Consider the following 24,200-nt stretch of genomic DNA (forward strand, 5'->3'; position numbering starts at 1 on the left):
CTCCCAAAAACACAACCTGCAGAACCCATCTTCAGCATCTCCACTCACCTTCCAATAACACAACCTGCAGAAACCCATCCTCAGCATCTTCACTCACCTCCCAATGACACAAACTGCTGAAACCCATCCTCAGCATCCCCACTCACCTCCCAATAACACAACCGGCAGAAACCCATCCTCAGCATCTTCACTCACCTTCCAATAACACAACCTGCAGGAATCCATCCTCAGCATCTCCACTCACCTCCCAATAACACAACCTGCAGAAATCAATCGTCAGCATCTCCAGTAACCTTGCAATAACTCAACCTGCAGAAACCTACCCTCAGCATCTTCACTATCCTTCCAATAACACAACCTGCAGAAACCCATCCTCAGCAGCTCCACTCACCTCCCAATAACACAACCTGCAATAATCCATCCTCAGCATCTTCACTAACCTTCCAATAACACAATCTGCAGCAACCCATCCTCAGCATCTCCACTCACCTCCCAATAACACAGCCTGCAGAAAGCCATCTTCAGCATCTCCACTCACCTCCCAATAACACAACCTGCAGAAACCCATCCTCAGCATCTCCACTCACCTCCCAATAAAACAAACTGCAGAAACCCATCCTCAGCATCTCCACTCACCTCCCAATAACACAACCTGCAGAAACCCATACTCAGCATCTCCATTCACCTCCCAATAACACAACCTGCAGAAAACCATCCTCAGCATCTCCACTCCCCTTCCAATAACACAACCTGCTGAAACCCATCCTCAGCATCTCCATTCACCTCCCAATAACACAACCTGCAGAAATCCATCCTCAGCATCTCCACTCACCTCCCAATAACACAACCTGCAGAAATCAATTGTCAGCATCTACACTAACCTTCCAATAACACAACTTTCAGAAATCCATCCTCAGCATCTTCACTAACCTTCCAATAACACAATCTGCAGCAACCCATCCTCAGCATCTCCACTCACCACCCAATACCACAACCTGCAGAAATCCATCGTCAGCATCTTCACTCACCTCCCAAGAACACAACCTGCAGAAAGCCATCCAAAGCATCTCCTCTCACCTCCCAATAACACAACCTGCAGAAACCCATCCTCAGCATCTCCACTCACCTCCCAATAACACAACCTGCAGAAACCCATTCTCAGCATCTCCCCTCATCTCCCAATAACACAACCTGCAGAAATCCACTTTCGCATCTCCACTCACCTCCCAATAACACAACCTGCAGAAACCCATCCTCAGCATCTCCACTCACCTCCCAATAACACAACCTGCAGAAACCCATTCTCAGCATCTCCCCTCACCTCCCAATAACACAACCTGCAGAAATCCATCGTTCGCATCTCCACTCACCTCCCAATAACACAACCTGCAGAAACCCATCCTCAGCATCTCCACTCACCCCCCAATAACACAACCTGCATAAACCCATCCTCAGCCTCTTCACTAACCTTCCAATAACACAAACTGCAGAAATCCATCCTCAGCATCTACACTCACCTTCCAGTAACACAACCTGCAGAAAACCATCATCAGCATCTCCACTCACCTCCCAATAACACAACCTGCAGAAACCCATACTCAGCATCTCCACTCACCTCCCAATAACACAAACTGCAGAAACCCATCCTCAGCATCTTCACTCACCTCCCAATAACACAATCTGCAGAAAACCATCCTCAGCATCTCCACTCCCCTTCCAATAACACAACCTGCTGAAACCCATCCTCAGCATCTCCATTCACCTCCCAATAACACAACCTGCAGAAATCCATCCTCAGCATCTCCACTCACCTCCCAATAACACAACCTGCAGAAATCAATCGTCAGCATCACCACTAACCTTCCAATAACTCAACCTGCAGAAACCTACCCTCAGCATCTTCAATATCCTTCCAATAACACAACCTGCAGAAACCCATCCTCAGCAGCTCCACTCACCTCCCAATAACACAAACTGCAGAAATCCTTCCTCAGCATCTTCACTAACCTTCCAATAACACAACCTGCAGAAATCCATCGTTCGCATCTCCACTCACCTCCCAGTAACACAACCTGCAGAAATCCACGTTCGCATCTCCACTCACCTCCCAATAACACAACATGCAGAAACCCATCCTCAGCATCTCCACTCACGTCCCAATAACACAACCTGCAGAAACCCATTCTCAGCATCTCCCCTCACCTCCCAATAACACAACCTGCAGAAATCCATCGTTCGCATCTCCACTCACCTCCCAATAACACAACCTGCAGAAACCCATCCTCAGCATCTCCACTCACCTTCCAATAACACAACCTGCAGAAACCCATCCTCAGCCTCTTCACTCACCCCCCAATAACACAACCTGCATAAACCCATCCTCAGCCTATTCATTAACCTTCCAATAACACAAACTTCAGAAATCCATCCTCAGCATCTCCACTCACCTTCCAGTAACACAACCTGCAGAAATCCATCCTCAGCATCTCCACTCACCTCCGAAAAACACAACCTGCAGAACCCATCCTCAGCATCTCTACTCACCTTCCAATAAGACAACCTGCAGAAACCCATCCTCAGCATCTTCACTCACCTCCCGATAACACAACCTGCAGAAACCCACCCTCAGCATCTTCACTCACCTTCCAATAACATAACCTGCAGAAACCCATCCTCAGCATCTCCACTCACCTTCCAATAACACAACCTGCAGAAACCCGTCCACAGCATCTTCACTCACCTCCCAATAACATAAACTGCAGAAACCCATCCTCAGCATCTTCATTAACCTCCCAAAAACACAACCTGCAGAACCCATCCTCAGCATCTCCACTCACCTTCCAATAACAGAACCTGCAGAAACCCATCCTCAGCATCTTCACTCACCTCCCAATGACACAAACTGCTGAAACCCATCCTCAGCATCTCCACTCACCTCCCAATAACACAACCGGCAGAAACCCATCCTCAGCATCTTCACTCACCTTCCAATAACACAACCTGCAGGAATCCATCCTCAGCATCTCCACTCACCTCCCAATAACACAACCTGCAGAAATCAATCGTCAGCATCTCCAGTAACCTTCCAATAACTCAACCTGCAGAAACCTACCCTCAGCATCTTCACTATCCTTCCAATAACACAACCTGCAGAAACACATCCTCAGCATCTCCACTCACCTCCCAATAACACAACCTGCAGAAATCCATCCTCAGCATCTTCACTAAACTTCCAATAACACAATCTGCAGAAAGCCATCTTCAGCATCTCCTCTCACCTCCCAATAACACAACCTGCAGAAACCCATTCTCAGCATCTCCCCTCACCTCCCAATAACACAACCTGCAGAAATCTACGTTCGCATCTCCACTCACCTCCCAATAACACAACCTGCAGAAACCCATCCTCAGCATCTCCACTCACCTCCCAATAACACAACCTGCAGAAACCCATTCTCAGCATCTCCCCTCACCTCGCAATAACACAACCTGCAGAAATCCATCGTTCGCAGCTCCACTCACCTCCCAATAACACAACCTGCAGAAACCCATCCTCAGCCTCTTCACTAACCTTCCAATAACACAAACTGCAGAAATCCATCCTCAGCATCTACACTCACCTTCCAGTAACACAGCCTGCAGAAAACCTTCATCAGCATCTCCACTCACCTCCCAATAACACAACCTGCAGAAATCCATCCTCAGCATCTCCACTCACCTTCCAATAACACAACCTGCAGAAATCCATCCTCAGCACCTCCACTCACCTCTCAATAACACAACCTGCTGAAACCCATCCTCAGCATCTTCATTAACCTCCCAAAAACACAACCTGCAGAACCCATCCTCAGCATCTCCTCTCACCTTCCAATAACACAACCTGCAGAAACCCATCCTCAGCATCTTCACTCACCTCCCGATAACACAACCTGCAGAAACCCATCCTCAGCATCTTCACTCACCTTCCAATAACACAACCTGCAGAAACCCATCCTCAGCATCTACACTCACCTCCCAATAACACAACCTGCAGAAAACCATCCTCAGCATCTCCACTCCCCTTCCAATAACACAACCTGCTGAAACCCATCCTCAGCATCTCCATTCACCTCCCAATAACACAACCTGCAGAAATCCATCCTCAGCATCTCCACTCACCTTCCAATAACACAACCTGCAGAAACCCATCCTCAGCATCTCCACTCACCTTCAAATAACACAACCTGCAGAAACCCATCCACAGCATCTTCACTCACCTCCCAATAACATAAACTGCAGAAACCCATCCTCAGCATCTTCATTAACCTCCCAAAAACACAACCTGCAGAACCCATCTTCAGCATCTCCACTCACCTTCCAATAACACAACCTGCAGAAACCCATCCTCAGCATCTCCACTCACCTTCAAATAACACAACCTGCAGAAACCCATCCACAGCATCTTCACTCATCTCCCAATAACATAAACTGCAGAAACCCATCCTCAGCATCTTCATTAACCTCCCAAAAACACAACCTGCAGAAACCATCTTCAGCATCTCCACTCACCTTCCAATAACACAACCTGCAGAAACCCATCCTCAGCATCTTCACTCACCTCCCAATGACACAAACTGCTGAAACCCATCCTCAGCATCCCCACTCACCTCCCAATAACACAATCGGCAGAAACCCATCCTCAGCATCTTCACTCACCTTCCAATAACACAACCTGCAGGAATCCATCCTCAGCATCTCCACTCACCTCCCAATAACACAACCTGCAGAAATCAATCGTCAGCATCTCCAGTAACCTTGCAATAACTCAACCTGCAGAAACCTACCCTCAGCATCTTCACTATCCTTCCAATAACACAACCTGCAGAAACCCATCCTCAGCAGCTCCACTCACCTCCCAATAACACAACCTGCAATAATCCATCCTCAGCATCTTCACTAACCTTCCAATAACACAATCTGCAGCAACCCATCCTCAGCATCTCCACTCACCTCCCAATAACACAGCCTGCAGAAAGCCATCTTCAGCATCTCCACTCACCTCCCAATAACACAACCTGCAGAAACCCATCCTCAGCTTCTCCACTCACCTCCCAATAACACAAACTGCAGAAACCCATCCTCAGCATCTCCACTCACCTTCCAATAACACAACCTGCAGAAACCCATACTCAGCATCTCCATTCACCTCCCAATAACACAACCTGCAGAAAACCATCCTCAGCATCTCCACTCCCCTTCCAATAACACAACCTGCTGAAACCCATCCTCAGCATCTCCATTCACCTCCCAATAACACAACCTGCAGAAATCCATCCTCAGCATCTCCACTCACCTCCCAATAACACAACCTGCAGAAATCAATTGTCAGCATCTACACTAACCTTCCAATAACACAACTTTCAGAAATCCATCCTCAGCATCTTCACTAACCTTCCAATAACACAATCTGCAGCAACCCATCCTCAGCATCTCCACTCACCACCCAATACCACAACCTGCAGAAATCCATCGTCAGCATCTTCACTCACCTCCCAAGAACACAACCTGCAGAAAGCCATCCAAAGCATCTCCTCTCACCTCCCAATAACACAACCTGCAGAAACCCATCCTCAGCATCTCCACTCACCTCCCAATAACACAACCTGCAGAAACCCATTCTCAGCATCTCCCCTCATCTCCCAATAACACAACCTGCAGAAATCCACTTTTGCATCTCCACTCACCTCCCAATAACACAACCTGCAGAAACCCATCCTCAGCATCTCCACTCACCTCCCAATAACACAACCTGCAGAAACCCATTCTCAGCATCTCCCCTCACCTCCCAATAACACAACCTGCAGAAATCCATCGTTCGCATCTCCACTCACCTCCCAATAACACAACCTGCAGAAACCCATCCTCAGCATCTCCACTCACCCCCCAATAACACAACCTGCATAAACCCATCCTCAGCCTCTTCACTAACCTTCCAATAACACAAACTGCAGAAATCCATCCTCAGCATCTACACTCACCTTCCAGTAACACAACCTGCAGAAAACCATCATCAGCATCTCCACTCACCTCCCAATAACACAACCTGCAGAAACCCATACTCAGCATCTCCACTCACCTCCCAATAACACAAACTGCAGAAACCCATCCTCAGCATCTTCACTCACCTCCCAATAACACAATCTGCAGAAAACCATCCTCAGCATCTCCACTCCCCTTCCAATAACACAACCTGCTGAAACCCATCCTCAGCATCTCCATTCACCTCCCAATAACACAACCTGCAGAAATCCATCCTCAGCATCTCCACTCACCTCCCAATAACACAACCTGCAGAAATCAATCGTCAGCATCACCACTAACCTTCCAATAACTCAACCTGCAGAAACCTACCCTCAGCATCTTCACTATCCTTCCAATAACACAACCTGCAGAAACCCATCCTCAGCAGCTCCACTCACCTCCCAATAACACAACCTGCAGAAATCCATCCTCAGCATCTTCACTAACCTTCCAATAACACAACCTGCAGAAATCCATCGTTCGCATCTCCACTCACCTCCCAGTAACACAACCTGCAGAAATCCACGTTCGCATCTCCACTCACCTCCCAATAACACAACATGCAGAAACCCATCCTCAGCATCTCCACTCACCTCCCAATAACACAAACTGCAGAAACCCATTCTCAGCATCTCCCCTCACCTCCCAATAACACAACCTGCAGAAATCCATCGTTCGCATCTCCACTCACCTCCCAATAACACAACCTGCAGAAACCCATCCTCAGCATCTCCACTCACCTTCCAATAACACAACCTGCAGAAACCCATCCTCAGCCTCTTCACTCACCCCCCAATAACACAACCTGCATAAACCCATCCTCAGCCTATTCACTAACCTTCCAATAACACAAACTTCAGAAATCCATCCTCAGCATCTCCACTCACCTTCCAGGAACACAACCTGCAGAAATCCATCCTCAGCATCTCCACTCACCTCCGAAAAACACAACCTGCAGAACCCATCCTCAGCATCTCTACTCACCTTCCAATAAGACAACCTGCAGAAGCCCATCCTCAGCATCTTCACTCACCTCCCGATAACACAACCTGCAGAAACCCACCCTCAGCATCTTCACTCACCTTCCAATAACACAACCTGCAGAAACCCATCCTCAGCATCTCCACTCACCTTCCAATAACACAACCTGCAGAAACCCGTCCACAGCATCTTCACTCACCTCCCAATAACATAAACTGCAGAAACCCATCCTCAGCATCTTCATTAACCTCCCAAAAACACAACCTGCAGAACCCATCCTCAGCATCTCCACTCACCTTCCAATAACAGAACCTGCAGAAACCCATCCTCAGCATCTTCACTCACCTCCCAATGACACAAATTGCTGAAACCCATCCTCAGCATCTCCACTCACCTCCCAATAACACAACCGGCAGAAACCCATCCTCAGCATCTTCACTCACCTTCCAATAACACAACCTGCAGGAATCCATCCTCAGCATCTCCACTCACCTCCCAATAACACAACCTGCAGAAATCAATCGTCAGCATCTCCAGTAACCTTCCAATAACTCAACCTGCAGAAACCTACCCTCAGCATCTTCACTATCCTTCCAATAACACAACCTGCAGAAACACATCCTCAGGCTCTCCACTCACCTCCCAATAACACAACCTGCAGAAATCCATCCTCAGCATCTTCACTAAACTTCCAATAACACAATCTGCAGAAAGCCATCTTCAGCATCTCCACTCACCTCCCAATAACACAACCTGCAGAAACCCATCCTCAGCATCTTCACTCACCTCCCAATAACACAACCTGCAGAAACCCATTCTCAGCATCTCCACTCACCTCCCAATAACACAACCTGCAGAAAACCATCCTCAGCATCTCCACTCCCCTTCCAATAACACAACCTGATGAAACCCATCCTCAGCATCTCCATTCACCTCCCAATAACACAACCTGCAGAAATCCATCCTCAGCATCTCCACTCACCTCCCAATAACACAACCTGCAGAAATCAATCGTCAGCATCTCCACTAACCTTCCAATAACACTACTTGCAGAAATCCATCCTCAGCATCTTCACTAACCTTCCAATAACACAATCTGCAGCAACCCATCCTCAGCATCTCCACTCACCACCCAATAACACAACCTGCAGAAATCCATCGTCAGCATCTTCACTCACCTCCCAATAACACAACCTGCAGAAACCCATCCAAAGCATCTCCTCTCACCTCCCAATAACACAACCTGCAGAAACCCATCCTCAGCATCTCCACTCACCTCCCAATAACACAACCTGCAGAAACCCATTCTCAGCATCTCCCCTCACCTCCCAATAACACAACCTGCAGAAATCGACGTTCGCATCTCCACTCACCTCCCAATAACACAACCTGCAGAAACCCATCCTCAGCATCTCCACTCACCTCCCAATAACACAACCTGCAGAAACCCATTCTCAGCATCTCCCCTCACCTCCCAATAACACAACCTGCAGAAATCCATCGTTCGCAGCTCCACTCACCTCCCAATAACACAACCTGCAGAAACCCATCCTCAGCATCGCCACTCACCCCCCAATAACACAACCTGCATAAACCCATCCTCAGCCTCTTCACTAACCTTCCAATAACACAAACTGCAGAAATCCATCCTCAGCATCTACACTCACCTTCCAGTAACACAACCCGCAGAAAACCATCATCAGCATCTCCACTGACCTCCCAATAACACAACCTGCAGAAATCCATCCTCAGCATCTCCACTCACCTTCCAATAACACAACCTGCAGAAACCCATCCTCAGCACCTCCACTCACCTCTCAATAACACAACCTGCTGAAACCCATCCTCAGCATCTTCATTAACCTCCCAAAAACACAACCTGCAGAACCCATCCTCAGCATCTCCTCTCACCTTCCAATAACACAACCTGCAGAAACCCATCCTCAGCATCTTCACTCACCTCCCGATAACACAACCTGCAGAAACCCATCCTCAGCATCTACACTCACCTCCCAATAACACAACCTGCAGAAAACCATCCTCAGCATCTCCACTCCCCTTCCAATAACACAACCTGCTGAAACCCATCCTCAGCATCTCCATTCACCTCCCAATAACACAACCTGCAGAAATCCATCCTCAGCATCTCCACTCACCTCCCAATAACACAACCTGCAGAAATCAATCGTCAGCATCTCCACTAACCTTCCAATAACACAACTTGCAGAAATCCATCCTCAGCATCTTCACTAACCTTCCAATAACACAATCTGCAGCAACCCATCCTCAGCATCTCCACTCACCACCCAATAACACAACCTGCAGAAATCCATCGTCAGCATCTTCACTCACATCCCAATAACACAACCTGCAGAAACCCATCCAAAGCATCTCCTCTCACCTCCCAATAACACAACCTGCAGAAACCCATCCTCAGCATCTCCACTCACCTCCCAATAACACAACCTGCAGAAACCCATTCTCAGCATCTCCCCTCACCTCCCAATAACACAACCTGCAGAAATCCACGTTCGCATCTCCACTCACCTCCCAATAACACAACCTGCAGAAACCCATCCTCAGCATCTCCACTCACCTCCCAATAACACAACCTGCAGAAACCCTTTCTCAGCATTTCCCCTCACCTCCCAATAAAATAACCTGCAGAAATCCATCGTTCGCATCTCCACTCACCTCCCAATAACACAACCTGCAGAAACCCATCCTCAGCATCTCCACTCACCCCCCAATAACACAACCTGCATAAACCCATCCTCAGCCTCTTCACTAACCTTCCAATAACACAAACGGCAGAAATCCATCCTCAGCATCTACACTCACCTTCCAGTAACACAACCTGCAGAAAACCATCATCAGCATCTCCACTCACCTCCCAATAACACAACCTGCAGAAATCCATCCTCAGCATCTCCACTCACCTTCCAATAACACAACCTGCAGAAACCCATCCTCAGCACCTCCACTCACCTCTCAATAACACAACATGCTGAAACCCATCCTCAGCATCTTCATTAACCTCCCAAAAACACAACCTGCAGAACCCATCCTCAGCATCTCCTCTCACCTTCCAATAACACAACTTGCAGAAACCCATCCTCAGCATCTTCACTCACCTCCCGATTACACAACCTGCAGAAACCCATCCTCAGCATCTTCACTCACCTTCCAATAACACAACCTGCAGAAACCCATCCTCAGCATCTCCACTCACCTTCCAATAACACAACCTGCAGAAACCCATCCACAGCATCTTCACTCACCTCCCAATAACATAAACTGCAGAAACCCATCCTCAGCATCTTCATTAACCTCCCAAAAACACAACCTGCAGAACCCATCCTCAGCATCTCCACTCACCTTCCAATAACACAACCTGCAGAAACCCATCCTCAGCATCTTCACTCACCTCCCAATGACACAAACTGCTGAAACCCATCCTCAGCATCCCCACTCACCTCCCAATAACACAACCGGCAGAAACCCATCCTCAGCATCTTCACTCACCTTCCAATAACACAACCTGCAGGAATCCATCCTCAGCATCTCCACTCACCTCCCAATAACACAACCTGCAGAAATCAATCGTCAGCATCTCCAGTAACCTTGCAATAACTCAACCTGCAGAAACCTACCCTCAGCATCTTCACTATCCTTCCAATAACACAACCTGCAGAAACCCATCCTCAGCAGCTCCACTCACCTCCCAATAACACAACCTGCAATAATCCATCCTCAGCATCTTCACTAACCTTCCAATAACACAATCTGCAGCAACCCATCCTCAGCATCTCCACTCACCTCCCAATAACACAGCCTGCAGAAAGCCATCTTCAGCATCTCCACTCACCTCCCAATAACACAACCTGCAGAAACCCATCCTCAGCATCTCCACTCACCTCCCAATAAAACAAACTGCAGAAACCCATCCTCAGCATCTCCACTCACCTCCCAATAACACAACCTGCAGAAACCCATACTCAGCATCTCCATTCACCTCCCAATAACACAACCTGCAGAAAACCATCCTCAGCATCTCCACTCCCCTTCCAATAACACAACCTGCTGAAACCCATCCTCAGCATCTCCATTCACCTCCCAATAACACAACCTGCAGAAATCCATCCTCAGCATCTCCACTCACCTCCCAATAACACAACCTGCAGAAATCAATTGTCAGCATCTACACTAACCTTCCAATAACACAACTTTCAGAAATCCATCCTCAGCATCTTCACTAACCTTCCAATAACACAATCTGCAGCAACCCATCCTCAGCATCTCCACTCACCACCCAATACCACAACCTGCAGAAATCCATCGTCAGCATCTTCACTCACCTCCCAAGAACACAACCTGCAGAAAGCCATCCAAAGCATCTCCTCTCACCTCCCAATAACACAACCTGCAGAAACCCATCCTCAGCATCTCCACTCACCTCCCAATAACACAACCTGCAGAAACCCATTCTCAGCATCTCCCCTCATCTCCCAATAACACAACCTGCAGAAATCCACTTTCGCATCTCCACTCACCTCCCAATAACACAACCTGCAGAAACCCATCCTCAGCATCTCCACTCACCTCCCAATAACACAACCTGCAGAAACCCATTCTCAGCATCTCCCCTCACCTCCCAATAACACAACCTGCAGAAATCCATCGTTCGCATCTCCACTCACCTCCCAATAACACAACCTGCAGAAACCCATCCTCAGCATCTCCACTCACCCCCCAATAACACAACCTGCATAAACCCATCCTCAGCCTCTTCACTAACCTTCCAATAACACAAACTGCAGAAATCCATCCTCAGCATCTACACTCACCTTCCAGTAACACAACCTGCAGAAAACCATCATCAGCATCTCCACTCACCTCCCAATAACACAACCTGCAGAAACCCATACTCAGCATCTCCACTCACCTCCCAATAACACAAACTGCAGAAACCCATCCTCAGCATCTTCACTCACCTCCCAATAACACAATCTGCAGAAAACCATCCTCAGCATCTCCACTCCCCTTCCAATAACACAACCTGCTGAAACCCATCCTCAGCATCTCCATTCACCTCCCAATAACACAACCTGCAGAAATCCATCCTCAGCATCTCCACTCACCTCCCAATAACACAACCTGCAGAAATCAATCGTCAGCATCACCACTAACCTTCCAATAACTCAACCTGCAGAAACCTACCCTCAGCATCTTCAATATCCTTCCAATAACACAACCTGCAGAAACCCATCCTCAGCAGCTCCACTCACCTCCCAATAACACAAACTGCAGAAATCCTTCCTCAGCATCTTCACTAACCTTCCAATAACACAACCTGCAGAAATCCATCGTTCGCATCTCCACTCACCTCCCAGTAACACAACCTGCAGAAATCCACGTTCGCATCTCCACTCACCTCCCAATAACACAACATGCAGAAACCCATCCTCAGCATCTCCACTCACCTCCCAATAACACAACCTGCAGAAACCCATTCTCAGCATCTCCCCTCACCTCCCAATAACACAACCTGCAGAAATCCATCGTTCGCATCTCCACTCACCTCCCAATAACACAACCTGCAGAAACCCATCCTCAGCATCTCCACTCACCTTCCAATAACACAACCTGCAGAAACCCATCCTCAGCCTCTTCACTCACCCCCCAATAACACAACCTGCATAAACCCATCCTCAGCCTATTCATTAACCTTCCAATAACACAAACTTCAGAAATCCATCCTCAGCATCTCCACTCACCTTCCAGTAACACAACCTGCAGAAATCCATCCTCAGCATCTCCACTCACCTCCGAAAAACACAACCTGCAGAACGCATCCTCAGCATCTCTACTCACCTTCCAATAAGACAACCTGCAGAAACCCATCCTCAGCATCTTCACTCACCTCCCGATAACACAACCTGCAGAAACCCACCCTCAGCATCTTCACTCACCTTCCAATAACATAACCTGCAGAAACCCATCCTCAGCATCTCCACTCACCTTCCAATAACACAACCTGCAGAAACCCGTCCACAGCATCTTCACTCACCTCCCAATAACATAAACTGCAGAAACCCATCCTCAGCATCTTCATTAACCTCCCAAAAACACAACCTGCAGAACCCATCCTCAGCATCTCCACTCACCTTCCAATAACAGAACCTGCAGAAACCCATCCTCAGCATCTTCACTCACCTCCCAATGACACAAACTGCTGAAACCCATCCTCAGCATCTCCACTCACCTCCCAATAACACAACCGGCAGAAACCCATCCTCAGCATCTTCACTCACCTTCCAATAACACAACCTGCAGGAATCCATCCTCAGCATCTCCACTCACCTCCCAATAACACAACCTGCAGAAATCAATCGTCAGCATCTCCAGTAACCTTCCAATAACTCAACCTGCAGAAACCTACCCTCAGCATCTTCACTATCCTTCCAATAACACAACCTGCAGAAACACATCCTCAGCATCTCCACTCACCTCCCAATAACACAACCTGCAGAAATCCATCCTCAGCATCTTCACTAAACTTCCAATAACACAATCTGCAGAAAGCCATCTTCAGCATCTCCTCTCACCTCCCAATAACACAACCTGCAGAAACCCATTCTCAGCATCTCCCCTCACCTCCCAATAACACAACCTGCAGAAATCTACGTTCGCATCTCCACTCACCTCCCAATAACACAACCTGCAGAAACCCATCCTCAGCATCTCCACTCACCTCCCAATAACACAACCTGCAGAAACCCATTCTCAGCATCTCCCCTCACCTCGCAATAACACAACCTGCAGAAATCCATCGTTCGCAGCTCCACTCACCTCCCAATAACACAACCTGCAGAAACCCATCCTCAGCCTCTTCACTAACCTTCCAATAACACAAACTGCAGAAATCCATCCTCAGCATCTACACTCACCTTCCAGTAACACAGCCTGCAGAAAACCTTCATCAGCATCTCCACTCACCTCCCAATAACACAACCTGCAGAAATCCATCCTCAGCATCTCCACTCACCTTCCAATAACACAACCTGCAGAAATCCATCCTCAGCACCTCCACTCACCTCTCAATAACACAACCTGCTGAAACCCATCCTCAGCATCTTCATTAACCTCCCAAAAACACAACCTGCAGAACCCATCCTCAGCATCTCCTCTCACCTTCCAATAACACAACCTGCAGAAACCCATCCTCAGCATCTTCACTCACCTCCCGATAACACAACCTGCAGAAACCCATCCTCAGCATCTTCACTCACCTTCCAATAACACAACCTGCAGAAACCCATCCTCAGCATCTACACTCACCTCCCAATAACACAACCTGCAGAAAACCATCCTCAGCATCTCCACTCCCCTTCCAATAACACAACCTGCTGAAACCCATCCTCAGCATCTCCATTCACCTCCCAATAACACAACCTGCAGAAATCCATCCTCAGCATCTCCACTCACCTTCCAATAACACAACCTGCAGAAACCCATCCTCAGCATCTCCACTCACCTTCAAATAACACAACCTGCAGAAACCCATCCACAGCATCTTCACTCACCTCCCAATAACATAAACTGCAGAAACCCATCCTCAGCATCTTCATTAACCTCCCAAAAACACAACCTGCAGAACCCATCTTCAGCATCTCCACTCACCTTCCAATAACACAACCTGCAGAAACCCATCCTCAGCATCTCCACTCACCTTCAAATAACACAACCTGCAGAAACCCATCCACAGCATCTTCACTCATCTCCCAATAACATAAACTGCAGAAACCCATCCTCAGCATCTTCATGAACCTCCCAAAAACACAACCTGCAGAAACCATCTTCAGCATCTCCACTCACCTTCCAATAACACAACCTGCAGAAACCCATCCTCAGCATCTTCACTCACCTCCCAATGACACAAACTGCTGAAACCCATCCTCAGCATCCCCACTCACCTCCCAATAACACAACCGGCAGAAACCCATCCTCAGCATCTTCACTCACCTTCCAATAACACAACCTGCAGGAATCCATCCTCAGCATCTCCACTCACCTCCCAATAACACAACCTGCAGAAATCAATCGTCAGCATCTCCAGTAACCTTGCAATAACTCAACCTGCAGAAACCTACCCTCAGCATCTTCACTATCCTTCCAATAACACAACCTGCAGAAACCCATCCTCAGCAGCTCCACTCACCTCCCAATAACACAACCTGCAATAATCCATCCTCAGCATCTTCACTAACCTTCCAATAACACAATCTGCAGCAACCCATCCTCAGCATCTCCACTCACCTCCCAATAACACAGCCTGCAGAAAGCCATCTTCAGCATCTCCACTCACCTCCCAATAACACAACCTGCAGAAACCCATCCTCAGCTTCTCCACTCACCTCCCAATAACACAAACTGCAGAAACCCATCCTCAGCATCTCCACTCACCTTCCAATAACACAACCTGCAGAAACCCATACTCAGCATCTCCATTCACCTCCCAATAACACAACCTGCAGAAAACCATCCTCAGCATCTCCACTCCCCTTCCAATAACACAACCTGCTGAAACCCATCCTCAGCATCTCCATTCACCTCCCAATAACACAACCTGCAGAAATCCATCCTCAGCATCTCCACTCACCTCCCAATAACACAACCTGCAGAAATCAATTGTCAGCATCTACACTAACCTTCCAATAACACAACTTTCAGAAATCCATCCTCAGCATCTTCACTAACCTTCCAATAACACAATCTGCAGCAACCCATCCTCAGCATCTCCACTCACCACCCAATACCACAACCTGCAGAAATCCATCGTCAGCATCTTCACTCACCTCCCAAGAACACAACCTGCAGAAAGCCATCCAAAGCATCTCCTCTCACCTCCCAATAACACAACCTGCAGAAACCCATCCTCAGCATCTCCACTCACCTCCCAATAACACAACCTGCAGAAACCCATTCTCAGCATCTCCCCTCATCTCCCAATAACACAACCTGCAGAAATCCACTTTTGCATCTCCACTCACCTCCCAATAACACAACCTGCAGAAACCCATCCTCAGCATCTCCACTCACCTCCCAATAACACAACCTGCAGAAACCCATTCTCAGCATCTCCCCTCACCTCCCAATAACACAACCTGCAGAAATCCATCGTTCGCATCTCCACTCACCTCCCAATAACACAACCTGCAGAAACCCATCCTCAGCATCTCCACTCACCCCCCAATAACACAACCTGCATAAACCCATCCTCAGCCTCTTCACTAACCTTCCAATAACACAAACTGCAGAAATCCATCCTCAGCATCTACACTCACCTTCCAGTAACACAACCTGCAGAAAACCATCATCAGCATCTCCACTCACCTCCCAATAACACAACCTGCAGAAACCCATACTCAGCATCTCCACTCACCTCCCAATAACACAAACTGCAGAAACCCATCCTCAGCATCTTCACTCACCTCCCAATAACACAATCTGCAGAAAACCATCCTCAGCATCTCCACTCCCCTTCCAATAACACAACCTGCTGAAACCCATCCTCAGCATCTCCATTCACCTCCCAATAACACAACCTGCAGAAATCCATCCTCAGCATCTCCACTCACCTCCCAATAACACAACCTGCAGAAATCAATCGTCAGCATCACCACTAACCTTCCAATAACTCAACCTGCAGAAACCTACCCTCAGCATCTTCACTATCCTTCCAATAACACAACCTGCAGAAACCCATCCTCAGCAGCTCCACTCACCTCCCAATAACACAACCTGCAGAAATCCATCCTCAGCATCTTCACTAACCTTCCAATAACACAACCTGCAGAAATCCATCGTTCGCATCTCCACTCACCTCCCAGTAACACAACCTGCAGAAATCCACGTTCGCATCTCCACTCACCTCCCAATAACACAACATGCAGAAACCCATCCTCAGCATCTCCACTCACCTCCCAATAACACAAACTGCAGAAACCCATTCTCAGCATCTCCCCTCACCTCCCAATAACACAACCTGCAGAAATCCATCGTTCGCATCTCCACTCACCTCCCAATAACACAACCTGCAGAAACCCATCCTCAGCATCTCCACTCACCTTCCAATAACACAACCTGCAGAAACCCATCCTCAGCCTCTTCACTCACCCCCCAATAACACAACCTGCATAAACCCATCCTCAGCCTATTCACTAACCTTCCAATAACACAAACTTCAGAAATCCATCCTCAGCATCTCCACTCACCTTCCAGGAACACAACCTGCAGAAATCCATCCTCAGCATCTCCACTCACCTCCGAAAAACACAACCTGCAGAACCCATCCTCAGCATCTCTACTCACCTTCCAATAAGACAACCTGCAGAAGCCCATCCTCAGCATCTTCACTCACCTCCCGATAACACAACCTGCAGAAACCCACCCTCAGCATCTTCACTCACCTTCCAATAACACAACCTGCAGAAACCCATCCTCAGCATCTCCACTCACCTTCCAATAACACAACCTGCAGAAACCCGTCCACAGCATCTTCACTCACCTCCCAATAACATAAACTGCAGAAACCCATCCTCAGCATCTTCATTAACCTCCCAAAAACACAACCTGCAGAACCCATCCTCAGCATCTCCACTCACCTTCCAATAACAGAACCTGCAGAAACCCATCCTCAGCATCTTCACTCACCTCCCAATGACACAAATTGCTGAAACCCATCCTCAGCATCTCCACTCACCTCCCAATAACACAACCGGCAGAAACCCATCCTCAGCATCTTCACTCACCTTCCAATAACACAACCTGCAGGAATCCATCCTCAGCATCTCCACTCACCTCCCAATAACACAACCTGCAGAAATCAATCGTCAGCATCTCCAGTAACCTTCCAATAACTCAACCTGCAGAAACCTACCCTCAGCATCTTCACTATCCTTCCAATAACACAACCTGCAGAAACACATCCTCAGGCTCTCCACTCACCTCCCAATAACACAACCTGCAGAAATCCATCCTCAGCATCTTCACTAAACTTCCAATAACACAATCTGCAGAAAGCCATCTTCAGCATCTCCACTCACCTCCCAATAACACAACCTGCAGAAACCCATCCTCAGCATCTTCACTCACCTCCCAATAACACAACCTGCAGAAACCCATTCTCAGCATCTCCACTCACCTCCCAATAACACAACCTGCAGAAAACCATCCTCAGCATCTCCACTCCCCTTCCAATAACACAACCTGATGAAACCCATCCTCAGCATCTCCATTCACCTCCCAATAACACAACCTGCAGAAATCCATCCTCAGCATCTCCACTCACCTCCCAATAACACAACCTGCAGAAATCAATCGTCAGCATCTCCACTAACCTTCCAATAACACTACTTGCAGAAATCCATCCTCAGCATCTTCACTAACCTTCCAATAACACAATCTGCAGCAACCCATCCTCAGCATCTCCACTCACCACCCAATAACACAACCTGCAGAAATCCATCGTCAGCATCTTCACTCACCTCCCAATAACACAACCTGCAGAAACCCATCCAAAGCATCTCCTCTCACCTCCCAATAACACAACCTGCAGAAACCCATCCTCAGCATCTCCACTCACCTCCCAATAACACAACCTGCAGAAACCCATTCTCAGCATCTCCCCTCACCTCCCAATAACACAACCTGCAGAAATCGACGTTCGCATCTCCACTCACCTCCCAATAACACAACCTGCAGAAACCCATCCTCAGCATCTCCACTCACCTCCCAATAACACAACCTGCAGAAACCCATTCTCAGCATCTCCCCTCACCTCCCAATAACACAACCTGCAGAAATCCATCGTTCGCAGCTCCACTCACCTCCCAATAACACAACCTGCAGAAACCCATCCTCAGCATCGCCACTCACCCCCCAATAACACAACCTGCATAAACCCATCCTCAGCCTCTTCACTAACCTTCCAATAACACAAACTGCAGAAATCCATCCTCAGCATCTACACTCACCTTCCAGTAACACAACCCGCAGAAAACCATCATCAGCATCTCCACTGACCTCCCAATAACACAACCTGCAGAAATCCATCCTCAGCATCTCCACTCACCTTCCAATAACACAACCTGCAGAAACCCATCCTCAGCACCTCCACTCACCTCTCAATAACACAACCTGCTGAAACCCATCCTCAGCATCTTCATTAACCTCCCAAAAACACAACCTGCAGAACCCATCCTCAGCATCTCCTCTCACCTTCCAATAACACAACCTGCAGAAACCCATCCTCAGCATCTTCACTCACCTCCCGATAACACAACCTGCAGAAACCCATCCTCAGCATCTTCACTCACCTTCCAATAACACAACCTGCAGAAACCCATCCTCAGCATCTACACTCACCTCCCAATAACACAACCTGCAGAAAACCATCCTCAGCATCTCCACTCCCCTTCCAATAACACAACCTGCTGAAACCCATCCTCAGCATCTCCATTCACCTCCCAATAACACAACCTGCAGAAATCCATCCTCAGCATCTCCACTCACCTCCCAATAACACAACCTGCAGAAATCAATCGTCAGCATCTCCACTAACCTTCCAATAACACAACTTGCAGAAATCCATCCTCAGCATCTTCACTAACCTTCCAATAACACAATCTGCAGCAACCCATCCTCAGCATCTCCACTCACCACCCAATAACACAACCTGCAGAAATCCATCGTCAGCATCTTCACTCACATCCCAATAACACAACCTGCAGAAACCCATCCAAAGCATCTCCTCTCACCTCCCAATAACACAACCTGCAGAAACCCATCCTCAGCATCTCCACTCACCTCCCAATAACACAACCTGCAGAAACCCATTCTCAGCATCTCCCCTCACCTCCCAATAACACAACCTGCAGAAATCCACGTTCGCATCTCCACTCACCTCCCAATAACACAACCTGCAGAAACCCATCCTCAGCATCTCCACTCACCTCCCAATAACACAACCTGCAGAAACCCTTTCTCAGCATTTCCCCTCACCTCCCAATAAAATAACCTGCAGAAATCCATCGTTCGCATCTCCACTCACCTCCCAATAACACAACCTGCAGAAACCCATCCTCAGCATCTCCACTCACCCCCCAATAACACAACCTGCATAAACCCATCCTCAGCCTCTTCACTAACCTTCCAATAACACAAACGGCAGAAATCCATCCTCAGCATCTACACTCACCTTCCAGTAACACAACCTGCAGAAAACCATCATCAGCATCTCCACTCACCTCCCAATAACACAACCTGCAGAAATCCATCCTCAGCATCTCCACTCACCTTCCAATAACACAACCTGCAGAAACCCATCCTCAGCACCTCCACTCACCTCTCAATAACACAACATGCTGAAACCCATCCTCAGCATCTTCATTAACCTCCCAAAAACACAACCTGCAGAACCCATCCTCAGCATCTCCTCTCACCTTCCAATAACACAACTTGCAGAAACCCATCCTCAGCATCTTCACTCACCTCCCGATTACACAACCTGCAGAAACCCATCCTCAGCATCTTCACTCACCTTCCAATAACACAACCTGCAGAAACCCATCCTCAGCATCTCCACTCACCTTCCAATAACACAACCTGCAGAAACCCATCCACAGCATCTTCACTCACCTCCCAATAACATAAACTGCAGAAACCCATCCTCAGCATCTTCATTAACCTCCCAAAAACACAACCTGCAGAACCCATCCTCAGCATCTCCACTCACCTTCCAATAACACAACCTGCAGAAACCCATCCTCAGCATCTTCACTCACCTCCCAATGACACAAACTGCTGAAACCCATCCTCAGCATCTCCACTCACCTCCCAATAACACAACCGGCAGAAACCCATCCTCAGCATCTTCACTCAGCTTCCAATAACACAACCTGCAGGAATCCATCCTCAGCATCTCCACTCACCTCCCAATAACACAACCTGCAGAAATCAATCGTCAGCATCTCCAGTAACCTTCCAATAACTCAACCTGCAGAAACCTACCCACAGCATCTTCACTATCCTTCCAATAACACAACCTGCAGAAACCCATCCTCAGCATCTCCACTCACCTCCCAATAACACAACCTGCAGAAATCCATCCTCAGCATCTTCACTAAACTTCCAATAACACAATCTGCAGAAAGCCATCTTCAGCATCTCCACTCACCTCCCAATAACACAACCTGCAGAAACCCATCCTCAGCATCTCCACTCACCTCCCAATAACACAACCTGCAGAAACCCATCCTCAGCATCTCCACTCACCTCCCAATAACACAACCTGCAGAAACCCATACTCAGCATCTCCACTCACCTCCCAATAACACAACCTGCAGAAAACCATCCTCAGCATCTCCACTCCCCTTCCAATAACACAACCTGCTGAAACCCATCCTCAGCATCTCCATTCACCTCCCAATAACACAACCTGCAGAAATCCATCCTCAGCATCTGCACTCACCTTCCAATAACACAACCTGCAGAAACCCATCCTCAGCACCTCCACTCACCTCTCAATAACACAACCTGCTGAAACCCATCCTCAGCATCTTCATTAACCTCCCAAAAACACAACCTGCAGAACCCATCCTCAGCATCTCCTCTCACCTTCCAATAACACAACCTGCAGAAACCCATCCTCAGCATCTTCACTCACCTCCCGATAACACAACCTGCAGAAACCCATCCTCAGCATCTTCACTCACCTTCCAATAACACAACGTGCAGTAACCCATCCTCAGCATCTACACTCACCTCCCAATAACACAACCTGCAGAAAACCATCCTCAGCATCTCCACTCTCCTTCCAATAACACAACCTGCTGAAACCCATCCTCAGCATCTCCATTCACCTCCCAATAACACAACCTGCAGAAATCCATCCTCAGCATCTCCACTCACCTCCCAATAACACAACCTGCAGAAATCAATCGTCAGCATGTCCACTAACCTTCCAATAACACAACTTGCAGAAATCCATCCTCAGCAACTTCACTAACCTTCCAATAACACAATCTGCAGCAACCCATCCTCAGCATCTCCACTCACCACCCAATAACACAACCTGCAGAAATCCATCGTCAGCATCTTCACTCACCTCCCAATAACACAACCTGCAGAAACCCATCCAAAGCATCTCCTCTCACCTCCCAATAACACAACCTGCAGAAACCCATCCTCAGCATCTCCACTCACCTCCCAATAACACAACCTGCAGAAACCCATTCTCAGCATCTCCCCTCACCTCCCAATAACACAACCTGCAGAAATCCACGTTCACATCTCCACTCACCTCCCAATAACACAACCTGCAGAAACCCATCCTCAGCATCTCCACTCACCTCCCAATAACACAACCTGCAGAAACCCATTCTCAGCATCTCCCCTCACCTCCCAATAACACAACCTGCAGAAATCCATCGGTCGCATCTCCACTCACCTCCCAATAACACAACCTGCAGAAACCCATCCTCAGCATCTCCACTCACCCCCCAATAACACAACCTGCATAAACCCATCCTCAGCCTCTTCACTAACCTTGCAATAACACAAACTGCAGAAATCCATCCTCAGCATCTACACTCACCTTCCAGTAACACAACCTGCAGAAAACCATCATCAGCATCTCCACTCACCTCCCAATAACACAACCTGCAGAAATCCATCCTCAGCATCTCCAGTCACCTTCCAATAACACAACCTGCAGAAACCCATCCTCAGCACCTCCACTCACCTCTCAATAACACAACCTGCTGAAACCCATCCTCAGCATCTTCATTAACCTCCCAAAAACACAACCTGCAGAACCCATCCTCAGCATCTCCTCTCACCTTCCAATAACACAACCTGCAGAAACCATCCTCAGCATCTTCACTCACCTCCCGATAACACAACCTGCAGAAACCCATCCTCAGCATCTTCACTCACCTTCCAATAACACAACCTGCAGAAACCCATCCTCAGCATCTACACTCACCTCCCAATATCACAACCTGCAGAAACCCATCCTCAGCATCTCCACTCACCGTCCAATAACACAACCTGCAGAAACCCATCCACAGCATCTTCACTCATCTCCCAATAACATAAACTGCAGAAACCCATCCTCAGCATCTTCATTATCCTCCCAAAAACACAACCTGCAGAACCCATCCTCAGCATCTCCACTCACCTCCCAATAACACAACCTGCAGAAACCCATCCTCAGCATCTCCACTCACCTCCCAATAACACAACCTGCAGAAACCCACACTCAGCATCTCAACTCACCTCCCAATAACACAACCTGCAGAAAACCATCCTCAGCATCTCCACTCCCCTTCCAATAACACAACCTGCTGAAACCCATCCTCAGCATCTCCATTCACCTCCCAATAACACAACCTGCAGAAATCCATCCTCAGCATCTCCACTCACCTCCCAATAACACAACCTGCAGAAACCCATCCTCAGCATCTCCACTCACCTCCCAATAACACAACCTGCAGAAACCCATTCTCAGCATCTCCCCTCACCTCCCAATAACACAACCTGCAGAAATCCATCGTTCGCATCTCCACTCACCTCCCAATAACACAACCTGCAGAAATCCATCCTCAGCATCTCCACTCACCCCCCAATAACACAACCTGCATAAACCAATCCTCAGCCTCTTCACTAACCTTCCAATAACACAAACTGCTGAAATCCATCCTCAGCATCTACACTCACCTTCCAGTAACACAACCTGCAGAAAACCATCATCAGCATCTCCACTCACCTCCCAATAACACAACCTGCAGAAATCCATCCTCAGCATCTCCACTCACCTTCCAATAACACAACCTGCAGAAACCCATCCTCAGCACCTCCACTCACCTCTCAATAACACAACCTGCTGAAACCCATCCTCAGCATCTTCACTCACCTCCCAAAAACACAACCTGCAGAACCCATCCTCAGCATCTCCTCTCACCTTCCAATAACACAACCTGCAGAAACCCATCCTCAGCATCTTCACTCACCTCCCGATAACACAACCTGCAGAAACCCATCCTCAGCATCTTCACTCACCTTCCAATAACACAACCTGCTGAAACCCATCCTCA

Source organism: Scyliorhinus torazame, chromosome 5 (assembly GCF_047496885.1).
Source record: "Scyliorhinus torazame isolate Kashiwa2021f chromosome 5, sScyTor2.1, whole genome shotgun sequence".
Lineage (NCBI taxonomy): Eukaryota > Metazoa > Chordata > Chondrichthyes > Carcharhiniformes > Scyliorhinidae > Scyliorhinus > Scyliorhinus torazame.